Source organism: Protopterus annectens, chromosome 6.part0 (genome assembly GCF_019279795.1).
Source record: "Protopterus annectens isolate FY-2018-M chromosome 6.part0, PAN1.0, whole genome shotgun sequence".
NCBI classification, from domain to species: domain Eukaryota; kingdom Metazoa; phylum Chordata; order Ceratodontiformes; family Protopteridae; genus Protopterus; species Protopterus annectens.
This window is the reverse complement of record NC_056737.1, coordinates 1855087166-1855114786: the sequence shown is the minus strand read 5'-3', so window position 1 is coordinate 1855114786 and position 27621 is coordinate 1855087166.

Here is a 27621-nt window from a genome sequence, read left to right as displayed (position 1 = left end):
GGCAGGACATCTGGAGAATGCCGCACATACATGGTGGGCTATGAGCCAACATTAGTGACACTGTCTTCATATTGCTGTAACACATGTATATCATTTAATAGGTGGGTAGCCTTTGCATTCACAGTCATACACTGGAGGATGTGCAATGCTTCTATGGCAGGCAGAGATGGGAAAGGCCAGGAGTGTGGTAGTGAGTGCTAGGAACTTTTATGTTGCGTGTATCACTGGTATTGGTACTGAGCTAGTTGATATGATGGACAGATGAAAGGTGGATATATTGTGTGTGCCACAGACCAGAAGGAAGGGGGTTATGGCTGTGTGTATCATACTTGGGTACAAATAGTTCTAACATGGTGTGTATGGGAGGGAAAATGGTGTAGGTGTTAACCTAATGGAGCATTATGCCAAGAGTGTGTTTGGCAGTGATAGGAGTGTTGGGTAGAGCAAGATTTATGTGGCTGGGAATTAATGGTGTAAGGATGACAGTTGTTAGTGCATATGCTCCACTAGTTGCATGTGTGAGGGATAAGAGTGATGTACTTTGGAGTGGTTGGATGAAGTGGTGATGACTGTACCCAAGGGTGAGAGAGTGGTGATTGGAACAGATTTCAATGGGCATGTTGGTGAAGGGGACAGAGAGGATGCAGAAGTGATGGGCAGGTATGGTGTTAAGCAAAGGAATGCAGAAGGTGAAATGGTGTTGAAGTTTGGAAAAGAGGTTGCACATGGCTATGGTGAATACATATTTTTACAAGACCAAGGGGCATAGGATGACATACAAGAGTGGAGAAAGATGCACACATTGAAGGGATTGGAAAATGTAAACTGGTTACAGGGGAAAGTGTAGTTAGGCAGCATGAAATGTTGGCTTGTGGGATGTTGTTGGTGATCAAGAAGATGGGAGGAGTGTGAGGGCAACACCATGGATCAAATGGTGGGTACTGACAAAGGGTGATTGTGAGGTTGAGTTCAGGGAAGAGTTACAACAGGCAGTGGGTGTCAGTGAAGAGTTACCACATATTTGGTTAACTATATCCAAGCTAGTAAGGGAGATGAGTAGAATGGGGCTTGGTGTGACATCTGGACAGAGGAAGGAGGACAAGGAGACCTGTTGTTGTACTACGTAAGTACAGGGGAGTATACATAGAAAGAGGTTTTTGAAGGAGAAGTGGGACTGTCAGACAGATGAAGAAAGTAGACAGGAGTATAAGGGGATGGGGTGCATGGCAAAGAGAGTGGTGGCAAAGGCTAAGGATGGGGCATCTGAATGGTTGTATGAATGTTGGACACCAAGGATGGAGAATAGAACCTGTACCAACTGGCTAGACAGAGGCACATAGCTAGGAAGAATGTGCAGCAAACAAGGGTGATAAAGGATAATGGGTGAAACATACTCACAAGCAAGGAGATTGTGTACAGCAGATGGAAACAGTACTTTGATGGGCTGTTGCATGAGGAGAATGAGAGAGAGAGAGATGAGGTTGGATGATGTGGGTATGGTGAATCAGGAAGTGTGACAGATTATCAAGGAGGAAGTAAGGATAGCTATGAAGAGGTTTAAGAATGGAAAGGCTGTTGGTCCAGATGACATACCTGTGGATGCATGGCGGTGTTTCGGAGAAATGGCAGTGGTCGTTTCAACCAGATTGTCTACTGTAAACTTGGAAAGTGAGAGGATACATGAGGAGTGGAGAAAATGTGTTTGGGTACTACTTATGAGATTAATGGTGGTGTGCAGAGGTGTAGTAACTACAGAGGGATATCATTGATCAGTCACAGCATGAGGTAATGGTAAAGGGTGGTGGAAGCTAGGTTAAGAAAGGTGGTGAGGATTATTGACCAGCAGTATGGTTTCATGCCAGGAAAGATCAGTACAGATACAATGTTTGCTCTGAGATTGTTGAGGAAGACATACAGAGAAGGTCAAAAGAAGCTGTGTTGTGTCTTTCAGGACTTAGAGACAGCATATGACAGGATGCCTAGAGAGGAGTTATGGTATTGTATGGGGAGGTCAGGAGTGGTGGAGGAATCCATAAGAATGCTACAGGATATGTAAAAGGCTAGTGTGACAGCGGTGAGTTCTGCATTGGGAGTGACAGGTGCATTTAAGGTGGAGGTGGGAGTACATCAGGGATCAACTCTGAGTCCTTTTCTATTTGCAGTGGTGATGGACAGGTTGACAGACATTATCAGACAGGGATCCCTGTTGACTGAGCTGTCTGCAGATGACATTGTGGTCTATAGTGGGAGTGGGGAATGATGGTCAGCAGGACTAAGACAGAATATATGTCACTGAATGGGAGGGAGATAGAGGAATGGTGAGGATGCAGTGAGTACAGTTTGCAATGGTGGATAAGTTTAAATACTTAGGAACAACAGTTCAGAGTAATGGGGAGTGTGGGGGAGAGGTGAAGAAGAGAGTACAAGCAGGACGTGGGTGATGGAGAGGAGTGTCAAGAGTGATTTGTGACAGATGGGTACCACTAAGAGTGACAGGGAAGAGGGTAGTGAGACCAGCTATGTTATATGGGTTGTAGACAGTGGCATTGGAAAAAAAGGCAGGAGTCAGAACTGGACGTAGCAGAGTTAATGACCTTAAGATTTGCACTGTGTGTGATGATGGTGGACAGGATTAGGAACATGCATGTTTGGGGGTCAGCCCAGGTTGGACTGGGTGGGGAAAAGCCAGAGAGTGGCAGGATTATGTTGGTTTGGACATGTGATGAGTACATATGCTGAGTATATTTCTGAAAGGATGAGTCTGCCACATAAGAGGAAAAGAGGAAGGCCTAAGACAAGGTGTATGGATGTGGTGATAGTGAACATGAAGGTGGTTGGTGTGATAAAGCAGGGTGCAGAGGACAGGAAGACATGGAGACAGCCGATCTGCTGTGGCAACCCCTAACAGGAACAGCCAAAAAAACAAGTAGGAGATGTAATGTTGTAATGTCGGTGTTCACAGGTTGCCAATTATTTGCCAGACATGACACAACCCTTTGAATAAATGAATACAAATATGAGGCACACATATGGTCAGTGTGCATAACACTGGATAGCTGAATGGTGTAAGTTCAGTATATCACATGCAGCTCAACACCCACAGCTGCGACAGTATTTCACTATGCAAATACCCTGTATAGGTCCCTCACATTTCTGAGACAAGCTTGTATATATCTGTATTCACAATTACTATATGGATATCTACAACATACCAGTACCTGGTCTAGCAGTGTCACAGTCAGTATTGTTCAACACACACTCTAGTATTAGTTATATGTGAGCCATCCTTTCCTGGAGTGGATCAGGGGCCTAAGCTGTAACCTATGTCACTGCAGACAGATGCAGATGCTATGGCCATAGGTTATGATCAGCAATATATCAGTACAGCAAGTGTTGTTGAGACATATTTGTTGAACTTCATATTTACCACTATTACATACCCCCAGTACTTTCCACTACAAGCTTACTTGTTTGGCCTACCTTTTTATTTTCAAGGTGTGGATGAATAGATGGCTAGCTGGCTGCCTGGCTAGTTGGCTGTATCTGGATCTGGATTTGGATGTGAATCCCGATGTATCGATCTGTGTCTCCCTTTCTCTCTTTCTTTCTCTCTATCTCTCTCTCTCTCTCTCTCTCTCTCTCTTTCTTTCTGTCTCTCCCAGATGTAGGATATACATCTGTTTTGCATAGGCAACAGCTAGCCTTTTGAAGGTAATGCTCATGAGCAGCTGATGGCCTGTGCACCAATTGCAGTCCCCCACTTGCTAATTGCATGCAGAACAGCTGTGTTATCATTCATATAGTCAATAGCATGGGAACACACTCCTATAATGGAGTACTTCATGTGGGCATTGGCCCTTTTCCTTGTCTCTGAGATGAACCTCATGGAGGTGTGTCAACAGCAGCATCATTGAGGTTGTTTGGAAATACCTCTTACAACAAAGACTGTGGAGACAGCCCAACAAACATGGGGAGAATGTTCCAGACATAGGGACAGAATGTAAGTATTGCTGTTATAAAGTTGAATGAATGCTAGTATGACAGGGTTTGTGTGGACATGGCTTTTCTGTGTGAGTTTAAGTCTGACAGTGTTATGTGGTTGACATAACTCACAACTGTAGGACTATCCACAGACTGCCAGAGTTTGGACACTTATGTTTGGTGTGTTAATCACACATGTTTAGTCTTTGGAAAATCAGTTGCATACTCTGAGGCTTGCAGTCAGTAAATTGTAACATCCATTTGTGTTTCTGACTTCATATCCATCATAACAGATATGTTACAACAAACCCTGTTACACCAGCTACTTTCTCAGTTTATGACAGCAATATGTCAATACTCCCTCTGTGTTTGGGCCTCTGTCCCCCAAGTATGTCAGACATTGTCCTGATATAATGCAGTAAGAGGTGGATAGGTATGGTATATCATTATTTAGTGAATTAATTCCGGATATTGTCCCAGTGATGTATCAGACTGCCAGACAAGTTATATGTGAGAAGCCTTATACATGAGAACAAAGTCTGGACATTCTGTGTGACTATGTACAGTTGGGAGGTCTGTGCATTTCTGGCATTTGTTGACAGACTGTCAGTATTGTGTAGCAATGTAGTGTGAATATGTTATTTTGCCTGTGTAGGGAGGGAGGTAGATGTATGTCTTATGGGCTCTTTTCTATCTGACTTTGCATGCTGCCCCAGTTTCTGGAGCTCTATTTGCTGTATATGTTTGTAAGGGCAGACTGAGACATGCCCCATACCACAGTCAGGCATCATACTACAATGTGAATTGGTCCAATATATGTAGGGGTAGTGTGTGAGTGGGAAACATGCTGATTGTTTTGCTCACACAGTCATTATACTCTACTGTTAATTTGGCTTACCAGTATGGCACTGTGACTGTGGTGAAATTGGTTGTGAGTATGCACTTTCACACTGGTGTCTGTTTTTCAGTGCTGTTACATCCCTGTAGTGCCTGATATATTTACAGAGAGATGTGTAGTTCCCCATAGCAGATGTAGGTTAGTGTTGTGTCAGTCTGACTGTAGTGTGGACATTGCTTGGTGACATGCTTATCAGCTCTGTGTTGTTTCCCTAATGTGATGTTATGTCCAGATATTTGTCTGATGTACTGTTGCCTGGCCCCCATACATGCTGTGTATTTTTGACACATCAGTGGGATGATGTGAATGTTTAAGTCATTAACTAGTGGGAAGTAATTGGGTTTTGGACTGGTGCTATATGTTAGAACAGACAGAAGGGTGTTACCGCATCAACTGTGTCAGCTTATCTACTCCGGCCTTTGAGATATGTCCCCATTTTCATGGCTTTAACCTCCCCTCATTTGTCAGGCTTGGTCCAGATTTGTTGCACTAAGGAGTTCAGAGCATACCTCTTGACTGGTCAGATTGCTTCAGACTGTCCAGGTTTATTGCTCATGCTGTATTTCTGGTCTGTTCCACAGCATCATATTATTTTCATTTCTCTGGTAAATCACTGTGATGATGTGAGGATGTCAGTAAATGATCACATACATTTCAGTTTCAGAACTCACATCCTTCTGCACATGTATGCTGACACATGTTACTGTGGCAACCTTCTACATTTATAACTGCAGTACTTGCATTATGTCCCTAGTTTTGGCCCATCATCCCCCCATTTGGCAGCCTTTGTCCAGCATTCTTGCAGTAAGAGGTGGAGAGGTATGGTGCTGAAGTACGACTGCACTGCATGTTATGAGCATATATATATATATATATATATATATATATATATATATATATATATATATATATATATATATATATATATAATAGAAGTTTTGACAACTTTATAAGTATAAAATTTTTTTTATTTTTAGTATTTTTTTTCGTGACTTGTTTTAAATCACATTTCTTTTTTGGTCTAAGAAAAAAAATGCTACACACACATTGGGTACTATTTAAATTGTATTCAGTATGAGATATGTACTCTTGATGATCAAGTAAGTTAGGTGAAGGAAAGCGTTGAGAAGAGAAGAGATACTTTTGACTCTAAGCCTCTAGTCTGTTCACAGTGGTCGTAGTATTTTGTGTTCTCAAATATATATATATGTCTCTCTCTCTCTCTCTCTCTCTCATAGGTTCATAGATTAGTACTAGGCTAACTGCCCTTGTGGACCATTTTAAGCCTAGCCAATTACTCCATGTTAGAATCAAATCTGTAAGGCAAACACCCTAACCATTATGCCAATCTCCCACCCCCATCTCTGTGTGTGTGTGTGTGTGTGTGTATATATATATATATATATATATATATATATATATATATATATATATATATATATATATATATATATATACATACACATACATAATTCCTTTCTATATATCTACATCTATAGTTATATAAAATATATATTTGCATATATTCTATATATATTTGTTTCATATGTGTATTTCAATATATCTGATGTATATACTTTTTCATATTTATCTATCACCATACACATCTATATGTGGATATTTATATATACTAAACATGACTGATTCCACAGTTTTCTCCCTACTATTCACTACCTGTACTGAATGATATATTTGAAAAAGCAATAGAGAGTCCTGCAGCTCAGGTGGTGTAGTGGTGCATTGCTCTGACTATGGTGTACAGTATCCTGGGTTTGATACTTGGTAAGGTTGTTTATTTTGCTGCTGGGCAAAACAGTGGCTGATGGAGACAGAGTGATTAAGGCAGTTTTAAGTAGTTGTAAGTGGGTTTGCATGGTTTTGCACAAAGCTAACCAATGCCAACACATAGTTAAACGTGAAAATGCTACATCTGTGTAGGCATCACGTAGCATCGCGCAAACCCGGTTACTGCCACTTACCGCTGCTTACTGCCACTTATTTCTGCTTACCCCCGTGCTAATTTCTTTAAAAGAAAAGAAAAAAGGGTTGATAGGAAAGTGGTGAAAAAGGGGCACACAGAGGGAAAAACAAGATGAAAGATAGCTAGGGATGTGCAGGACGGGAGTAGGGAAGGTCCATAGCTGTCCATTTCTTGTACAGCAACAGCTGTGCACTTCTACAAAATTTGGAGGTAAATTTGGACACTCAAACTCCTGAGAGAGAGGTGAGGACAACATTAATGTGTTGTCAGGCCAGTTGGACCAGATTACATGTGTCCAGTGAACACGTGTGCAAAATGGACAGCTATGTATGGAGCGTAATTTTTTTTTTTTTGGAACAGATTGCCCTTTTTTTAAGGTGAGAGTGGGATGTTGGGGAAGGATAGTAGGTATAATTGTGGAGGTAAGCTGGGCAGGAATACAGACAAGACAGACAAGACAGCAGACAGGGGCAGTATATGACACATGTGGAGGGTAAACACCTTGTATGGGGAGGGTGGTTGGGAATCGGATGCATATGAGCCCCCAAGCGGTTAGAGTGGGACTGAGGTCCCCACCCATAGGCAGTCACCACTTCACCTTCATGACCCCAAAGGTGGCTGTGCTGGGGGCTGAGCAGGAGGTGCAGGCTGAACCTCAAAATGTGCCACACAGCCCTCAAGCTGGTGTAGCTGATCTCCAATCTGCTTTTGGAGTTCCTCTATGCACCAGACCCTGGACCTGTGTACAGGTGACAGTGTCCTGTCCGTGCTCATTCCCAGGGGGGGTGAGCCCATCCCCTGAGGCAGTTCTACCCAAAGGTGGTGCAGGATCAGCAGATGAGGAGGTCCTGGGGTATGTCCCAGATGTGTTGGGGCCTGGTGCCATGGCCAGATGAGGTGGTATAGGCAGATCTGCCATGATTTGCCTTCTCAGACATGCGATGGTGTTGTGGTTTTAGTAAATATTAGAATAGTTATAATATAAAAATATAATATGATATATAAATATTTAATATGGTTAGTCATTAACCACACTTTTCAAGATTAGTTATAACAGCATGCATGGGTGTTCCAATTGACCCCATATAACAAGTTTGGAACAGTTGCATAACAAACAGAACAGATGCATATATGGAACCACAGTAGACATTATAACAGCATGCAGGTTACATTGATAGCAACAGGCCACCAATGATAATATTTAAACAGGGAACATACATGTCAAACATTTAAGAATTTTTTGAACAATAAGAAACATGTTCCAACAGTAGGTTTGGTGAAAAATATACCCATTGATTTATGTGTATAGATTATTGGTGCAGATACAGTGGGGGAGAGAGAAAAATGTCAATTAACAACTAAATAGGCTTCAATTGCTAACAACTGCAATGATCATTACTCTACTCATTACTCTCCAGGTATGACCTCACTTTACATCTACCTATGGCCTTGGAGTTGGGCAGTGGGTGTTTTACACAACAGTGTATAAGTACAACCTTCTTACAACACATATATACCTTTTCTTACCTGGCTCACCTAAGAAGGAAATTCTGTTAACACTACTTGACTATTTCTATCCATATTCACATAGCCACGGTTACATATATGCACTCATACTCTGCCTTGTTTCTATCAGTCACCCTGGGTGTTGGCAGCAATGACCACTAGGTGTGACAGCATGACACTTGAGGGACATATCTTGGAGGGGCTACTTGGTGTATGTACTTCTCTTGCTGGCATTTGCAGCCTTGGGGTTGGACAGTGGGTGTTATACACAGTGTATAAGTACAGCCTTGTTACAGCTAATATATACCTTTTCTTACCTGTCAGACCTGTGGAGAAAGTTTCTGTTAACAATACCTGACTGTTTATACGCATATTCATGGTTGACATTATGCATACAGCTTACTTCCACTCCCGGGTTTTGAACCATGCCTGTTTGTGCAAAAAAGTACAACATGTTTGCATTTCATGCACAATGAGCTATTGAGGAACTGCTGTCTCTTGTCTCTTATGTGACTGCTTTCTGCCTACTACTCTCTTGGTTGTACACTTTGACCTTGTAATTCTGACATTCATCTATTGCTGATAGGTCTTATACTGGATATTCATAATTTTTGACATATGACACTCTGGGAAACAATGGGTAACACAACATTGCTATTCAGAGATCAAATCTTGGTGCAAGGAACATTTCTTGTAATTAATCTCCTTGTTTAACACTCCACAATCTTTGTCAAATGACCCACATTTATTTAATGCTTTCAGAGCCATAGTTGCTGTAGAGAAAATATACACATTTATAGACTGATAGCACCAAAAAGCACAGTGAACACAACAGTCTGATGTTTTAAGTTTTATTGACAACTACTGACACTTTTATTGATATATACCCTGTAGAACATCGTAATATGCTAATTTGTCATTTATTCAGTACCAACGATACAAATTTTGAAATAATGACAGCTGACATTCTACTCCTTTTTATTTATTTGCCCAGAATACTGCAAGCTAGATTTGTACTCACCAGCCTCATGATGCAGCCTTAACAACCTGCTGGAATGCACGTCCACATTCATGACCCCCTCATCTGTAGCTGTACAGGAGATAGATAAACATTTATGCATACCTATCAGCACTGGTGAGATCATGTACGAGATGATCCCAGGCCTCTGCTTTGTATTGGGAGCCCTGGTACAGGCCCTGCAGCAGTTTCACTGCATGTTTTTTTACAAAGAGTCTGACCAAGACCCTGGACTCCTGAATGCCCCAGCACTGGAGCCAAAAGCATGATCCTTCACCTACTCCAGCCATGGTACCTGCAGCGATGAGCTACAATGGGTTATGGGCTGAATTCCTGCCTACGGAGTATAAATAAGGCTGATTTACCACCCTTTGCCATCATTGGACCATTTTGAATATGCTGAGCTAAGCTAAGCACCGCGCAAACCCACTTAGCTAAGGTTGGCAGTGCTTACATGGTCAGATCACTGCTATCCAATGGGCAAATCTGCTTAGCTGGGCTACTAATTGCTTACCATTCATATTTAAACAATGCTTACACCCGGTAAGCATAGCTTTGTGGTGCTCGGCATTGCTCACATTTTATTTTGTAGACTATCTGCTTTATGGGATTGTTCATCATTACTGACATATTATAATTGTATGTTTACCTTCCCTGACATCCCCCTATGTGCTTTCATTACATTTATTTGTGTGATACTATACTGTATGGGGCACTTGTGTTTATATGGGGGTTTCACATCCTTTCTGGACTGACACCACATTCTTGGACCTGATACACTACCCTGGGTGATAAATATTATTTACTACCTCATTTATTAAAACATATCACTTTTACAATTGCTTTCACATGTAAAAGTGAACAGACTTCATTGGGAATCGAACTGTAAATGCCTGCATGCAAAGTGGAAGCTCTAACCCCTACGTTATTTCGGCTTAGTCATTTTACACATATATTTCTATTTAGTTCCTTTTGATATTTAAGCTATTCTAAGCACAGCTGCATGACCTGCACACCAGCTCAGCTATGCTTAAACTTTACTTGGGTTAATTAAAAAAAGAGAATTTAAACAGAATTTAACTTTTTCTCACTTTAGGGGTATGCACATACCTCCAACCTCTTTCAGCATGAAATCTGGACAAAGCCAGACATAATGGGGGAACAAGGGCACAAAACTGGGGATGATTTTGGCACTTTAAAAGTGCATAGGATAACGGGTTTTGCATTAGCATGTACTTTTTGAGGTGTATGAAGTCTGGAAACTCAAGCATGTCAGTAATAATTTTATACATTTTTTTTTATTTTTTTATTTATTTAGCATCTGTTGACTGGGAAAGTCTGACTAGAATGGAGCCTATTTTCATCAGAGGCCCAGGGAGACATGCTCCAGATGCATGTCTGTGGAATGCATTCTGCAGATATCTGCACAGTTGCGCAGTATATCCGCATACAACTCTTTATTTACTTTTAACAGTGCTGTAATGGCACTTTCTGAATGAAGGGGGAATGTTACATGTGCGGGCACTGTTGTAACACCCCTTCTGCACTCGTTCATGGATCATGTCCATGTAGGTGTTAAAGCAGCACGCCTTCTGAATATGCAAGGTGCGCTGCTGTGCACAGACACGATCCATTCCATGCAAGAATAGTTTATTCTTGCACTGAACTTTATTGAATCTCAGGGTGAATGTGTATTGTCTGTATAAACATGTACATGGTATATAAGAAAGCATTTTTTATTTATTTCTGTAGTGTAGTTGATATATTTGAGAACAAGTACTGAGAGAACAAGTTTCAAGTGCATGGGTGTCGGTAACCCATGGCTACAGTGTAAATATGCATTCTTTCCTTAAAAAGTGCCTTCCCTTTATTTGTGTTTTACATGTACTTTCATGGGATGAAGACTAAATGGGCAGTAAACATAATTAATACAAGCTACTGAGCACTTTCCATAGCTCACCAGCGACCAGTTTGTTTGCATAATTGATGGCAAAGTGTTAGCAGATGTAAGATACACATTTATACTGCTTTATATCCACCATAATTTAACAAATTCAAGAAAAAGGTCTGAGGCAGAACCAGTAATTTGAGCACTTTCATTCTATACTGCTTTCCCCATTTACATGTAGTTAAACAAAGAGAAAACATGAGTCTCTGCTTCACCAATAAAATTATGAGCATCCTGTTTGTTTGCTGAAGAGGTGTGTCAGTCAGCAGTGTGGATAGTACTGAGTGGAAGAAGCACTTCACTGATTCTGTAGTAGCAGGAGTAAATGCAATGCAAACTTTCTTTTTGAGCCCAGATAATACACGGTTCAAATCCAGGCGTATCAAATAGTTTTAGATATGTACTAATAATGCAATTAAATAATTATTTATTCTACTTTCACTGTGTACTACCTTAGCACAGCATGTTTAAGAAGCATTTAGTGGAGGAAACCTCAACATTGAAGAGCAGTTCACTGTTGCTTGGCATTGCTACACAGTGCTGAACTCCATGCAAACACAGAAGACAAAAAGTGAAGGCCTTCACTGGATTTTTTCACTTAAGTGTGTGGTATGTGATTCAATTTTTTGAGCAGATTAAAGGTGTTAAAATGGGGTACATTGGAACGTGGTGAAATCGGGGACAAGCAAGGGGAAGAACAAAGTTAAAGTAATATAGGAATGTGTAGGAGAGAGGTAGGAAAGTACCACAGCTATCCACTTCTTCAATAAAGATGTTTCTTGGTTTATAAAGGGCAGGAACTGAATAATATACGTAATGTTGCTTAGGTTATATGATATATAGCAATATATGTGAAGTATAATGTTTGTTAATGTTCATTTGTTAATGCACTTTGATTAGTTTTCTATAAATGTAAATTTGACTATGTAACAAGTGATAGTTCAATAAAGGTGTTTAAAACCAGTGCAAAATGAAAATATGTACAGAATATTAACTGAATTTGGCCTGTCACCTCAGCAAAAGGGGTAACAACAACACAATCATGTTGTATAGCCGAATGTTCCCAATAAAAGTGTATCAAGAAGATACGAGTAAAAAGTGGAGATCTATGTATGGGACAATATTTTTTTTTTCAGGGACAGGAGCCTATTTTTTTTTTATTTTTTTAACTTCAATAAAAGAGGAATGTTGGGTAAGGGATGTAGGTATTTCTGGGAAAGGTAAGTAGAGTAGGTGAGGAAGCAGATGCAAACAGGGCAAACAAGACAAAACACAGGGACACAACAGGTTGAGGGACACCATGATTGGGATTGGAGAGAGGACATCTGATGCCCATGCACGTCAAACATGAGGACAGTGACAATCTAGTCCTCACCCACAGGACTGTCATCATTGTCCCATTACTCCACTGGCTGTTGGAGTGCTTGATGTCTTCTCCTATGGACCATAAAAAATGCATCCTTTCCCTCCAGTGTGGGTGTGCACCAGTGATGTTGTGAACAACCCTATGCACCAAGCCTGGCATCTCCTGGCCAGTGATAAAATCCTCACTTTCGTCAGTACCCCCAGAGGGTACCACCAGCTGCTGGGGTAGTGCTACCTTATATGGAGGTCCCAGGTAGTGCAGGGGCAACAGCGACAGTACTGCCAGGCCAGGGCCCAGATGTGCTGGGCATTGGTGCAGGAGCTGGTGGAGCAGGGGCAGGCTGAGCCACATGGGTTGGCCTACCCACCTGTGCTGTAAAGTATTTTATTTGTCAGAGATGGATGACATAGAAACCTTTTAATGATACATAGAAAAATAAAAAAAGAGAGATAAGGGTTGGAGTAAGAGAAAAAAGGGATAATTAGTGCCATCATATCTGACATATAATGCATCACTACAATATTAAAATATTTATCTCTACATTTACATTTAAGTATACTTTTCAACAACTACAAACTATAAGTAACGATTGCTCAAAATACTCCTTGCAATGTGCATATATTGCACATATGCTTGGTTAAATTATACAAATTAAGTTAACAACAGGGCATTCATGCCACTTCTGGTGAAATTAAGCGTAATATTTTTCAAAGATTTTACTATATATTTGTTATTTGTATTTGAGCCCATAACATCTGACTATAGTATTTGGCTTGACTCCTCCAGTTCCTGTGCTACAGACTGAAGCATGCAAGATTGCTTTTGCAGTTAGGCTATGCATACTTAATTTGCTATTACTGTATATAAGAGCAATACTATAGCTAAAATAATAGTTATGTTGTGCTGCGTACATACCACTTGCTTCCCTTAGTCTCACTAGATGCTCAGGATGGGCCTCCCTATTCACCATAATCTCTTGACTGGCTGTGGAATAAGAAGAACAGAACAAGGGAAGAGCATTAAGCATACCAGTCTTGCATATATGCAGCTGCCTATCTAGTTTTAATTCTCTGCATCTGCATGCATACACAACTGTGGGGCAACAGCAGTTCTAAACACATCCAGTCACTGGTTGAGTGTATCCTTCTTGTACCTTTTGAGGTCATTATAGTGATACCTACACTGTTCTCCAGTGTGTTGAATGCCATTAACACTGGAAACAGCCTTGGCCAGACTATTCCATGCCAGAGACTTGTACTGAGAGGCGGTATAGCCCCCCTACAAGAGACTTTTCCTGTGGCGCTTTACAAGGAGTCCAATAAAGATTCTGGACTCTGCAACACCCCACTTCTGCACCCTAAATTAGGCACCTTTCCTTCTACCTCCAGATGTTCGACCAGGGAAAACAACAATAGTTAAGAGTAATTTCCTGCCAATGCATGTTACCACATTTACTGTTAGTGCGCAAATGCAAACAACCATTCCAACCAAGTTTGGGCGACATTAAGGAAAGAGTAACAGCGTCAAACAGAGAGGAAAGCATTTTATGAGCTAAGAAGGGTAATGTGACAATTGGCATTAGTTTTTGGTTTGGATGCTGCTGTACCTGTTACTTAATTTAACTTTGCAGACATGTACCGCAGGTATAAATCATATGACTTGACACATTTTTTTTTGTTGTGGCTTTTCCACACTAACATACTTAATTTGTATAATGTGGGATTCAAACATATGCATTAGAGACAAAATATATTCTTCTACACAGGTGACTTTTCATTCTTGCCACAGAAGAAGTGCTTGTTGAATATGATCATTAATTATATATATATATATATGTATATATATATATATATATATATATATAGTCTACTTCACTTGACCTAAAACTCATTTGACTGACAGCCATTTGACCGACACGCAAGTGACCTACATTTCATTTGACCTAAAACTCATTTGACTGACTCCTATTTCACCGACATGTAAGACCTAGACTTGTTGTGGGTTTTCTTTCACCTGTGACTTGGTTGTAATAAAAAGAATTACTGTAACTTATGGTGCTGACTGCTATAATTCCAATAGCCATGTAAAAAGTAGTGTTGTAGTGTTTCTAAATGTGGGTTTTTCTATTTACATTTTTATGGAAAGTATCTAAAGTAATTTGGCGAATGTTTTGTGCATTCCCAGCAATAGTGGCAGCGTGTACAGTACTGTAAGGCAAATTAAAGGTACTTGCCATTTTCCCCACTTTAGTGCAATCTTGGAGTTAGTATATATAATTAGGGTGGGTGTGGGGGGTGTAGCTTCCCACCTAGTTTGGTTGTACATTGTCCCTTTTCTGTTAAGAGGGTTAGTAAGTATTTTTTAATTTCTGGAAAGGGTTAGTTATTAGTGTTCTAAGTGTGCTTGTCTATGGTTTAAGATTTTGTATGTTGAAATTCAGCATTGTAAGCTGTCTGTGAAATGGGGGTCAGTCAAATGAGTAGTCAGTCAAATGAACTTTAGGTCAATGGCCTGTCAGTCAAATGGGTGTCAGTCAAATGAGATTTAGTTCAAGTGAAGTAGACTCAAATGCACACACACACACACGCACACACACACACACACACACATATATATATATATATATATATATATATATATATATGTAATTTATATAGATAGATATATATATATATATATATATATATATATATATATATATATATATATATATATATATATACGTATATATCAATATATGTACATACACACACACACACATATATATATATATATATATATATATATATATATATATATATATATATATATATATATATATATAGATATATAGATATATACCTACATACATACATAGATAAGTGAGGGGTTAACCAGGTATGTGTGTGACCTGACAAGGTCCTGGTTGATACATTCATATGTGTATGAGTATCACTGAGGTCTGAAGGCCATCCAAGGCCAGAGAAGGCAATTATAAATACAGAGACATACTATTCAGTAAACCTTCTGTCACACATATAATTCAGATAAGCTCCACTGTTATACCGACTTATTACTATTTATAATTATCTTTGAATTTTTGTATTTGTTTTTTTTTTAATTGAGTGGACAAGAATAAAATTGGAAATGAGCTACATTAGAACCCAGGCTCACCTGTAGTCCTACACTTACACATGCTGCCACAAGAAAAATTAAGAAACTGTTCTATATTTTCATATTCGTTATTAAATATGTGTGTTAACTGCCATACAATGCTGCTTAGCATGTTTGCACAGTGGCAAAAAATAGAGGATACAATGTATCCATTTTGAAATTCTCTACCCTGCAGGTCTTGGGGAAGGTTGCTAACTGCCGCACAATATCACTTAGTGGGTTTTCTGCAGTGGAAAGTAAAAGATGCAACAACACATCCTTTTTGAAATTGAGAATGTCTGCATCCAGTCTGCAGATATTCTGTCTGCTTCATGTTTGACCCATTAGTCCAGGTTTGCTCAAAGATTAGCAATGTGCAAATGTGATTAGCAAAGCCACCTTGTTTTACACTTGTGAACAGTGTTTACTATGTTTCACCCTTAAAAGATAAATGTGGGACTTGAACCATGATCTACAGATAGGATACAGTGTGTGGATTACTGTGCTTAGCAGATGTGCTACACACACGCGTGATTCATTGTTGTAGTTTATGTATTGGTTATCATCAAAGTACCTTACATGATAATTATTCTATTTATCCTTTTCCTGTGTTTGAACTAAGCCACACACCATACAAATAGTGGTATTAAACATAAAATAAAATAAATGAAATAAACAATATTAGAAAATTAATGTTAGCACACATTAAAATTTTTACACAAGTCTGGATTTGAACTGGCATACCAATGAACCTAAAAAACACAGTAAGGGTATATTTCCATTCTTTGCCACAGAAGCAGCTTTGCAGCAGGAATGGACATCAATGTGCATACAAGTAAGTCTAAAATCATCCACATAATTAACAAGACATATGGCACTTGTACACTCTCAGTTGCTTGTGCATGTGTGAATTTCAGATATAGTGCAATGAGTGATCACACAACCATTGATGACTGTTCATTGCAGCAATGCAGCTCTGTCTTATCTTTGTATAGTGTTCATTCTTCTCTTATCTGAGCAGTAATTGGTGACATGCAGTCTGTAAGGCATTTTGTATCATTGTCCTTAAATTGCATGAGAATATTAAATGGCAATGATATGCAGTTTTCAACAAAGGCAGGGGGAGTTTGGATATCACTGAACAGAGACTTAGAAATGTGTGCTGCTTACTTATATTTAAAACCTTGATACAATTACTTCTACAGTTTGTAAGTGTAACCTGGCTGACTCACCCACTGGAGGTAAAAAAGTCTGAATTGCTGTTGTGTTTTCCTTCTCCTTGCCAGTAAGTATTCACAGTTACAATCCAGTAGCAACAGACACTGAGAGAGTGGCTGCACTGTGTTTACACAGTGCTACATGTAGCCAAGAATTTGGGATTCAACAATTCTAATGAGTTCACACTTCATATGCATCTTCACTGTGCTCACAGGCCTGAATCTGCACTATAAAAAATAAGCATGTAGCTAGAGAATCTGAAGGTGAGGAGAGCTGTGTATGTGACTAACACAAAAGAAGATTGCTAGTACTTTGAATTTATCTGCACAGACGACTACTGATCTTGATAAGGTATGATTGAATTTTTCAAATGTATACTGGATTTACTCACTTGTAACTAGGAAACAACTTGGAAAACATTTATACACATACATATATATGTATGGATTGGCATATGCAAATTTTATCTGTATGTACTTAGAAGTTACTTAGAAGTTTACTGATGGCATAGGCATTTTTGTCAGGGCATTTTACTTTCTCAGATACACAGCCTTAACTTTCATCACAAGTGTTAATGTTACAACTGTTTACCTTTATGCTCTTCTTTGTTATTTCAGTGAACTGTAAATGTCCTATATTGTCACTGGCACAGGGATGTTACCAAGCCCATAGACTCATCTAGGGGAGTACTGGGCATAGGTAGATGTGACTGGCAGTTGCATTAAAATGACTGTTTTGTGTTAAATGTGTCCACATGTTTTTGGGACAGTTTGTTTGAAAGCACTTATAACAATTGACTGATATGTTATTCCTTGTTTGTTGCAAAAAGTCATTTGCCTGCTGTTTTGGAAGTTGGGAGCCAAGTTCCATTTCTGTGTTGCCACAAACAAAAATGTTTTTACAGAGGATTGCTTTGCTATTGTTAGCCTTTGTTTTGGATAAACCTTGGTATGTGTGTCACTGTGATATGTTGCAACCATATAAGTCTTTTTATATTTAAATGACTGAAGATTTTTGTTTCTCCTGTGAGTAATATTAAACAGCTGATAATATGTGTTATATTGAAGCAGGACTTTTATTTCTGTGATATTTATGTGTAGTATCCTTCTTTTTTGTTTTATGTCAACTAGGACTATGGCACCCAGTTGTCCTAATCCCCGCACCCCCCTTTAGTGACTCAGAGAACAATGTGATTGTACATGCCTATCATCAACATGGTGCCTTTTTGCTTAAGGGGGGCATGGGGATATGTCTGGAAGAATGCGTATTTGGAATCAGATAGTGAATGATGTCAGAGCTCTTGGGAGGTACAGCAGGATATATAATCAGGTGCGTCATGGGGTTACTGGTATGATGTCATTGGCCTGGAGAACAGCAGCTGCACTGGTCTGTAGATAGCTGACTACCGAGGGGGTTGCTGCTACAGAACTACCACTGACACCAAATGAAAACTTCCTGTCCACTGTCAGGGATCCAGAGACCTCAGTGGAAAGTGCACAACAGCATGTGATTGATGATGGTGTTGCTGTTTCAGAGAGGACAAGTATGTCTCAGGAAGAGCTTCCAGGTAGGCTTACATATGCCAATTTTTTAATATATCTTTGTACTGTAAAATATTGAAAGCAATGGCTAAGTTGATTTAGTAAATTTTTTAGGGGGGGACCTATTTATAGATTGATACAATTAACAACACATTCTGATTTATTACACATGAGGTTGGGGTGGGCGTGTCATCCAGGTTTCTAATAAAAGTACTGTTAATTGACATATAAAGGCAAAGCATTTTCCATTCTGTGTTATTGTTATTGTGATTATGGTGTCCTTACATTTTGCTCATCTTCCTCCATGACCATCCCCCCTTGCAAGTATGGAGTCATCTGCACATGGTAAGCTAAACATTTTTATTTCAGTACTGATGAACATTTATATATATAGATGCATACATAGATTTTTATATAGATGCATGGAATCAGGAATACTCGACAGGACAAAATCATCCTCTGCAAAGAAGAGTAAATCTGTATGGTGGACATCTGCAATAAATAAACTCTACAACAAAAGGAAAAATTTGCTGTTCAGGACCAAGAAGGAGTAGGCGCCCAATTGGAAGCAATCTCTTCTTAGCCTAAACAAGCAAATAAGAGCTACTAGTGAAATCCTCCAAACCAAACTTCGAGTCCAAATTGGTCACATCTACTAGAGACAATCATAAGGCCTTCTTCACATATGTCTGCAGTCTCAAAGGAAGCACCCAAATCTGCAAAGAACTGGTGGTCAAGGACACCACATACACAAATGTCATTGATATCGCCAACTTACTGGTAGACAGATTCAGCAAAAACTTCACCCCTCTGCCCCCCTGTCAGTAAATCAGGACATCCCCAGTACCTGTCCCCTTATATCTAGGAAACAGGTATCACTGTTTTCTCAAAGGCAGAAAATACAACATCCATGAGACCTGATAACATCCCAGGCTGCATCCTACATGAACTCAAGCAGAAACATGCAGCACCATTAGGCATCCTATTCAACCAAAGCCTGAGTATCAGCTTCATCCCAGCTGAGTGGAGGACAGCAACTGTCATCCCTTTGCACAAAGGTGGAGCATCCACCGATCTGGGGAATTATAGACTCAGCATAACTAGCCTGATCTGCAAGGCCATGGAATGGATTATCATGGACCTCATTAACAAATACATTGGCAACCTCCAAACACTTCATCCCACACAGTTTGGCTTCATCAAGGGGAGGTCATATTTGTTAATTTGGTTGACTTCTTTGAGATAGTCACCAAAGCCATGGATGAGGGGAAGATGGTGTACAATACCTACCTTAACCTGGCCAAAGCCGTTGACACTATTCCCCACTCAGACATAATAGATAAACTCTCTCAACTAGGCATCAATCCATAGGTAACCAGATGGGTGGCAAACTGGCTCACTGATAGAACCACCTAGTCAAAATAGGGGAAGCCTCCTCAAGCATTAGACCTGTAATGAGCAGCATACCCCAAGGATCAGTCTTGGGGCCTCTGTTATTTGGGATATACTTTTCTGAGGTGCAGGCCAAAACCAGTGGGCTATTGCTGACCAGGTTTGCAAATGACTGCAAGCTGGGCACTGTCATCAATTCCCCTAGTGATGTGAACATCCTCCAAGAGGGTGTTGCCCAAACAAATGGCTGGTGCTAGAAACATGGCCTCAAGATGAATACCAAAAATGCATCATCCTCCATTTTGGGGAGAGTGACGTTTCCACAAATTATCATTCCCCGAATGGGATGTTGTACTCTATAATGAGCCTTATAAGGGAAGAATACAGGTATGTTATGACCTCCTTGTCCCTGAATGAGATACCCTTACTTATGAGGTGAGCCATGTAGAAAGCTTTACGTACAATGGAAGCAACATGGTGGTCAAAAGTCAGGCTGCTATCAATCTGGGTGCCCAAATCTCTCACGACTGATTGTGTGCTTTGGACGTTGTTATTAATGTGATCATTTGTGGGGAAGTTTTTCTCCCCAAAGGGGATGATGATGCATTTTTTTTGTACTCAGTTTGGGCCATGTTAGCCATCCAATACGCTCCTCAGTGATCATAGCTACTGCTGCATTATGGATGCTGATCTAAATATTCTCGCACTGTAAAGGTCACCTTAGGAAACAATAACGTACTAAGACAGGGTTGATTAAAAAGTGGTACTTTCACCTGTAGACTATTGTTTAGTTTACTGTCACTGTCAAACAACCTAATTATGTACTGGGTTCAACAAAATATTCCAATATGCCCTTAGATTAACACATCACTTTGTCCATACTATTTACAAATGTATGCATGAATAAAAGGTTACTAAAAAGTGTATTTCAGTAGGATTTGGCTGTGTGTGTGTGTGTGTGTGTGTGTGTGTGTGTGTGTGTGTGTGTGTGTGTGTGTGTGTGTGTGTTTTACACACACACACAACTAATATTCATGGCATTACAGTTGTTTAGGACTATGGCAGAGGTAGCACTACCATAACATTCTGCAGCTTATTTAATAAAATGTTTTCAAGTTTAAAATGAGGTAGATGACATACATCTCAGCTGTCCAGAACTTTGTAAAATGCCCAATTTTTATGCCTCATATTTTTGATCTGTTCCTCATAAAATGTGTGCTTTTTGGGTAAATTATTCAAGGTTGAAAACATGAAATAATAACAAATATGTGAGTTTCAGAGTTCATATCCTTCGGAAAATTTATGCTAATGCAACACCTGTTATTCTATCAACTTTCTAAAATTATAAGAGCAGTATTAAAAATCAGTACCTTATTTTAGATCTTTGTCCCTCATTATCTTTGACTCTTAATGGGAATCTTTGCGATAAGAGCTTGAGAGGTATGATAAAGCTTCTCTGGCAGGCCATCAACCATCTTCCTCTACTGACCATACCCTAAAATCTGAGTACAAGACTATTGCCAAGGAAATGCACATTGCTATGGAGGAGTTTGCTGGAATGAGTGGAGCTTAAAGCTTGTCTCCCCCTCCCCAACATACATATGCACCACACACTTGTACATGTAACAAACATATCCCAACCCCCGTCCTTTTATCGATGTTGTACAAAATGTCTTGACATCTTGATAATCCCTTTATGCATACTTTAAAGTACTTCCAAGTTCAGAAGCAACAAAAATCATCTCATTAACACACCCAACAGACTTCATCTGTCATAAGGTACTTATAGGATCTTTTATCTAATGGATTTTTCCTCTGTAAAAGCCCATCTGGGCATACCAACAAAATTCTCATAAAGGTTAATAACCATGTGCATCACAACTTCGGGAGTCTGTTTCAGCAAGGCCACATTTTACAGTGAATGTTAATTGGCATTCTTTTATCTCTTTTTCATGCCAGCTTCTCGGGCATGACCATCTAGGAGGAGTCACATAGCAGATCTGTATTAAGTACAGAATTTCTTACAGCAGTTGTGCCAGACACACAACACCCATTAAAAGATAAAGAAGGAAAGGGTTAAAGGTGAAAATAGAGATTTGACAAGCAAGTAATTAAAATGATCCCACATGCACACTCTTCAAATATAACATTCAAACACAAGGAATCCACACTGAAAACATTAAGGGTATGTACATAAACAACATGACCCTGTCATCCCCATTTTAAAAAAAAGGTAATAACCACTCCTGACACCTCCATAATTTTCTGATAAGTGTTATTGAAGGGACGTTGTATGTGATAATTAAACTCTGAAAACAGAAGTTCATACTGGAAAGTTCACATACTTACTGCTTTATTCTGAGTCTGACAGGCAGTTTAAGATCCTCACTTTACGTAGTTGCAACGTGGCAATCAAATTAATTTTCCCGCGGATAGCTAGTGTCATTTAGGTTGGGTTCTTCTTGTATCCGACTCGAGTCTGACAGGCACAGGCAGTCAGGCACTGCCTCATAAAGCTGATGTCATCACGCATGCCCCTGCATGTTGGCAATTTGTGATGATGTCAACTATTACTTAAAATTGTAAATAAAAATTAAAAAAAAAATCAGGAATTGATGGAGCCACCCAGAACTTTATGGCTCCCCATTATTCTGTTCTCAAAACTGGTAAATACAGAGAAGTTCAGTACAGTTAAGAGATAGATGCCTATGTCTGCCTACACCCATAGCGGCCACTGGTTCTCCCTCTGACTCCTCACCTGTGTGTAGCTGTGGTGACCTTGCCAGTGATGGTAGGATGTGTGGCCCTTCCCCTTGGTGTTCCTGCTAAAGCTGTTTTTTCAGGATAATGTTATGAAGCATGGTGCAGATGGTGAATATTTCAGCACATGTATAAGGATTGTACTGCAGGGTTCCCCCAGATGTATCTAGGCATAGGAACCATGACTTCAGCAGCCCAAACACATCTATGATATTTATTGTTTGAGTGCTTGTCTCATTATAGCATTATTCATTTGGTGTCTGTGTGCATTTCTGGTGGGCATCATCAACCACTCTTCCAGTATGCAACATACCTCCCCCAGTAAATGACCCTGTGGGATATCATCCCCTAGTAAACTTCTCATAAAATTGACAGTTGTGCCAGATATGTGAATTGTGGTAACAGCCTGAGTTGCCAGCACACACATTCAGGATGATTCCTTTAGCATTACAGACAACCTGGTGGTTAATGGAGTGATAGCCATTTCTATTTATGTACACCCTTCCCTGTTCCCCAGGTCATGCTTTGATTTCTACATGTACACAGTCTATGGCACCCAGGACTTCAGGGTAGTGTGCTACAGGGTAGAGCTCCTACATAGTTCTGGCTCTGTCCTCAGGTGCAGATGGAAAATATATGCACTCACTGGCATGTTGTAACATAGCATTCAGGAGTTGATGAGGATCCTGGATGCTGATGCCTGTGACACCCTCAACATGTCCCCTGTTGGACTGTGGAAGGTTCCTGTAGCTAAAATTCTAAGTCCTACACATATCTTAGTCTCAACTGGGATTGGTTCCTCTTAATTTGCCCTTGCTCTCATTTGAGGACGACAGTGGCTGCAGTGTTCATGTAGTGTGTCTCTATCCACTCTGTAGTGCCCTACAATTTCCACCTCAGGAAGACTGTAAAAATGTTAAATGGGATCTAAACACCCTTCTCCTTCTTGGCAGTGGTCCATCAGCAGCTGCAGCATCATAGACTTGGGCCTCCTACACATACACGTGTATAAGAGCAACAGTAGCCTCTAATATTCTTTCTGTGTAGAATAATTTCCATGGCTGTATTCCAGTAGCTTTTGGAATTCGCAGGGAAAACCAACACTGAGTCCACACAGTTGCTTTATAGCTTGATGAATAGCTCCTCCATCTTGGAATGATTGATTATCATACAGTTCAGCTGCATATGCTGAAATTAGCATGCAAGAATGTTTAGCATGTTTGTGCGGCTCTACATGGTGTGTAGAACTGCTTACTGAATACAAAATGGTGCATCGCAATGCGTATATGGTTTTAGCAGACCGTGTAGGCTTTATTGAATCTGCACTGATGTTATTTTTATGGTACAATCTCTTTATTAATTCCCTCTCAAGACTAGACATAGATTATGCTTTAATTTGCATCCACATGCAGTCAGCCAATAAGCTTATGCTCCATATGTGGTCTTTACTCATATCTTAGTTGACTCCCTCCCTTTAATCTTAGAGGATCAGTACTGATGTCCCTGGTAACACAAGCTGTGTTCTAGCAGGTACTTGTAGTTGTTTCACACATCAAAACACAGTCTCAGACTAATAATAATAATAATCCTTATTCCTCACATTAAAAGCAGCAGTAGGGCATCAACACTTGACTTCAGGATCTGACTGTGTGGAATTCACTTCCCTGTGATTTAAGTAAACCATGACCAACAGCAGATATATATCTATCTAAAAGAAATTCCTTTCTACTCTAGACTATGCATGCTCATAATTCTTTTGTGGCGCTTTCCTCTACAACAAACAATATATCACTTCATCAACTTTTCTGACTCTACCCCATTGCTTTTCACTGCCCCATGCCTCAATAAATTTCTAAGCTTCCCTGCTTTTCTCCAGTTCTTCCACTCTGTCGATCTACTTATTTTTCATTAAATTATTCTCTGTCCCAGTATTTTCCACTTCTTTCCCCAGTTCCTTTGTAAAATCTACCTAGATTTCCATCACTAGTCTGTCGAGGGTTAACATGCATTTACTAATATGTTTGCTTTGTTTGTCTGTTTGATGTATTACTCTGCATTAAATTTGCTCATAAAATGAGAAATGAAAGTTGATCAATCATATTACAAATTAGGTATGCATGAAATATGTTCAGTGAACTACTAAAACAAATCCCCCATGGTCCCACTTGCACAATGCAAAAATGAATGCACCATCAGATGAAAATGGACACAATTTTTTCCATCTTGCAAACAACGCTCCCTACACACACACACAAATAAACAAAACTGTCAATATGCAAAAGAAATTTGACTTCTTGTGGGGATCATCTTACTTTTGTATTATTTTTAAAACGTTTTTCAATTCCAAAATCATGCTGTAGCCTATTATCTGCAATTACATAACCTGCATGCAGCTATCCTTGTTGCCCCTGTGCAAGCTAAAACAGCAGTATAGTTAACTTGTGTGCCATTCCTCCTGCTTCTTCTCAAATCATTGATGTAACACTATCAGAAAAACAAATTAGAACTAATTATATCTTTCCTTTACATGTAAGCTGGTACAAGTAGGTGAAATGTCTGAACCTTCTGACCTCCCTGGTTGCATTTCTCAGTGCATTAAAATGCTGCATGTAATGTTAAAGTTTGCTTAATGCGCTACTATAACTAATATGGCAATGCCACCAGAAACAGGTAAAGCAAGTTAGTCAAGTTGAGAAGGTATGTAGCTATTTGAAAGGCAGAGGCAGGAAGATGAAAACAAAAAAAAAACTACCTGCAGCTATAAAATCCAGAAACTTGAGTGAGTGCGTCCCCCAATTACAACGAATGTGACACCTAATATATTTGTAAATATGGTGGGTATAAATGTTGAATAGAACAGCCCAGACCTTCTTCACAGGTTTAAGAAAAAAATAAATCAAAAGCTTGAGTGAGCAAATGTAATGCAGCTTAATGTGTGTGCGTGTGTGTGTGTGTGTGTGTGTGTCTTTGTGCGTATATATATGTGTGTGTGTGTGTGTGTGTGTGTGTGTGTGTGTGTGTGTGTGTGTGTGTGTGTGTGTGTGTGTGTGTGCAAACATACATGTGTGTGAAAACATACGTGTGTGTGATGAGGTTGAATTCTCCACAGCTTGCAAGAGAAGTAAATTTCTATTCAGGAATAATTTGTTATGTCTCCAAACAGTACTCTATATCAGCTCAAAATTATATCCATCCCTTCAGTAAAGGAATATGTTACATCAAAATACAATATTAAATGTATAATTTGATGAAAAAAAAAAATGTACATTTTATACATAAGTGGAACATGGCACTCTGCTATGTACATTGTATAGATAGAGCTACATGCCTAGGGGGTCTTAAGACAATCATCCTTTAATGTCATGTCACAGAGTGCCCCTGGAAGTGCATTATTATTATTTTTTTATCAATTCTTAACTGGGTTAGTCCCACTAGGCTAGTAGCCCCTTTTCATGGGAGATCTGAGGTAGTATTTATTAAATTATTTCATTTTACTTTTGTTTACTGGGTTTGTCCAACTTGGTTTAGTCAAAAAAAACCTTTTCAGTGGTGGCCCAGGTATTTATACATCTAGGGGAAAGTATGCCCTACTCTTTTTGATAAGTGCCATGGGATCTTTTACATCTACCTTGAACTACCAACAGGTCAAGCAGATGGGTCCTTAATTAACTTCTCATCTGAAGGATGGTACACCCAGGACTGCAACTTTCCCTATTGCTGTACTGCAGTGCCAGCAATCTGAAAATGTATCCAGTCACCTTGCATGGGAATATAACCTTCTGCAGCAAAGGCAAATGTGTGACTGTCTAAGCACCTGGCACTTATATGCATATAATTCATTCCCCTTTGTGCCTTACTTGTTTATGCAAACCAAATTTATTTAGATAAAAGTTAAAACTACTTCTTTAATTACAAAAATAAAATCCATCAAGTGTTTCACTGCCTTTATATCTATTTGCATCACTGTACTAACACCACCAATACCAGAATGAAAATGTATTAATGTTTATTTACCTTCCCATGCCCTACTAGAAAATGGTCATGTATTTAGTCATCATATTTACCCATCATAGTTACCATACTGATAAAACTATGTTAGTATTGGCATTTATAATTGCTGAAGCTTGATTTGTTTCACCTCTTAATGTGTTAGGAAGAGGGAAGGAAATGAGTCAACATTAAAACATGCAGATAAGGTTGTATTTGGCTTTGCAAGCCATTTTTCTTTTTCCTGAAAAGTTAATTCAGCAATAGCAAAGATTATAGTCTTACAAAAAGTATATCCTCCACCCTTCTTAAAATAGCACAAACCAAATAACTAGCCTTATGAAATGGCTGACTTCACCTGCGCTCTAGTATAACATTACATATATGTCAATGTGTGCCATCAATTTAAAAACATAGAGGAGATAGAGAGGGAAAGAGAGAGCAAGGAGAAGAATTTAACAAATCGTTATCTGGAAAAGATGCTTCTTCTTCTTCTAGCTTTTCCCGGTTAGGGGTCATCACAGTGGATCACCTGTCTGCTCATGATTGGCAGTGGAGTTTTACGGTGTCGAGTTGCCAGCCCGGCACCCAACCTTCCACAGAAGGGACACACACACACAAGCACTCACTCCTAGGGCCAATTTAGAGTGTCCAATCCACCTACAGCATGTCTTTGGGATGTGGGAAGAAACCGGAGAACCCAGAAGAAAACCACACGAAGGACATGCAGACTCCACACAGAAGGCACATCAGCCAAGAATTGAACCGGAGAACCTCTTGCTGTGAGGTGGCAATGCTAACCGCTGCACCACCGTGGCCACTCATCTGGAAAAGTGACTAGCTAGGAAAATATGTTTATTTTTTTATACATATGCTATCCAGGTAAGCCACTG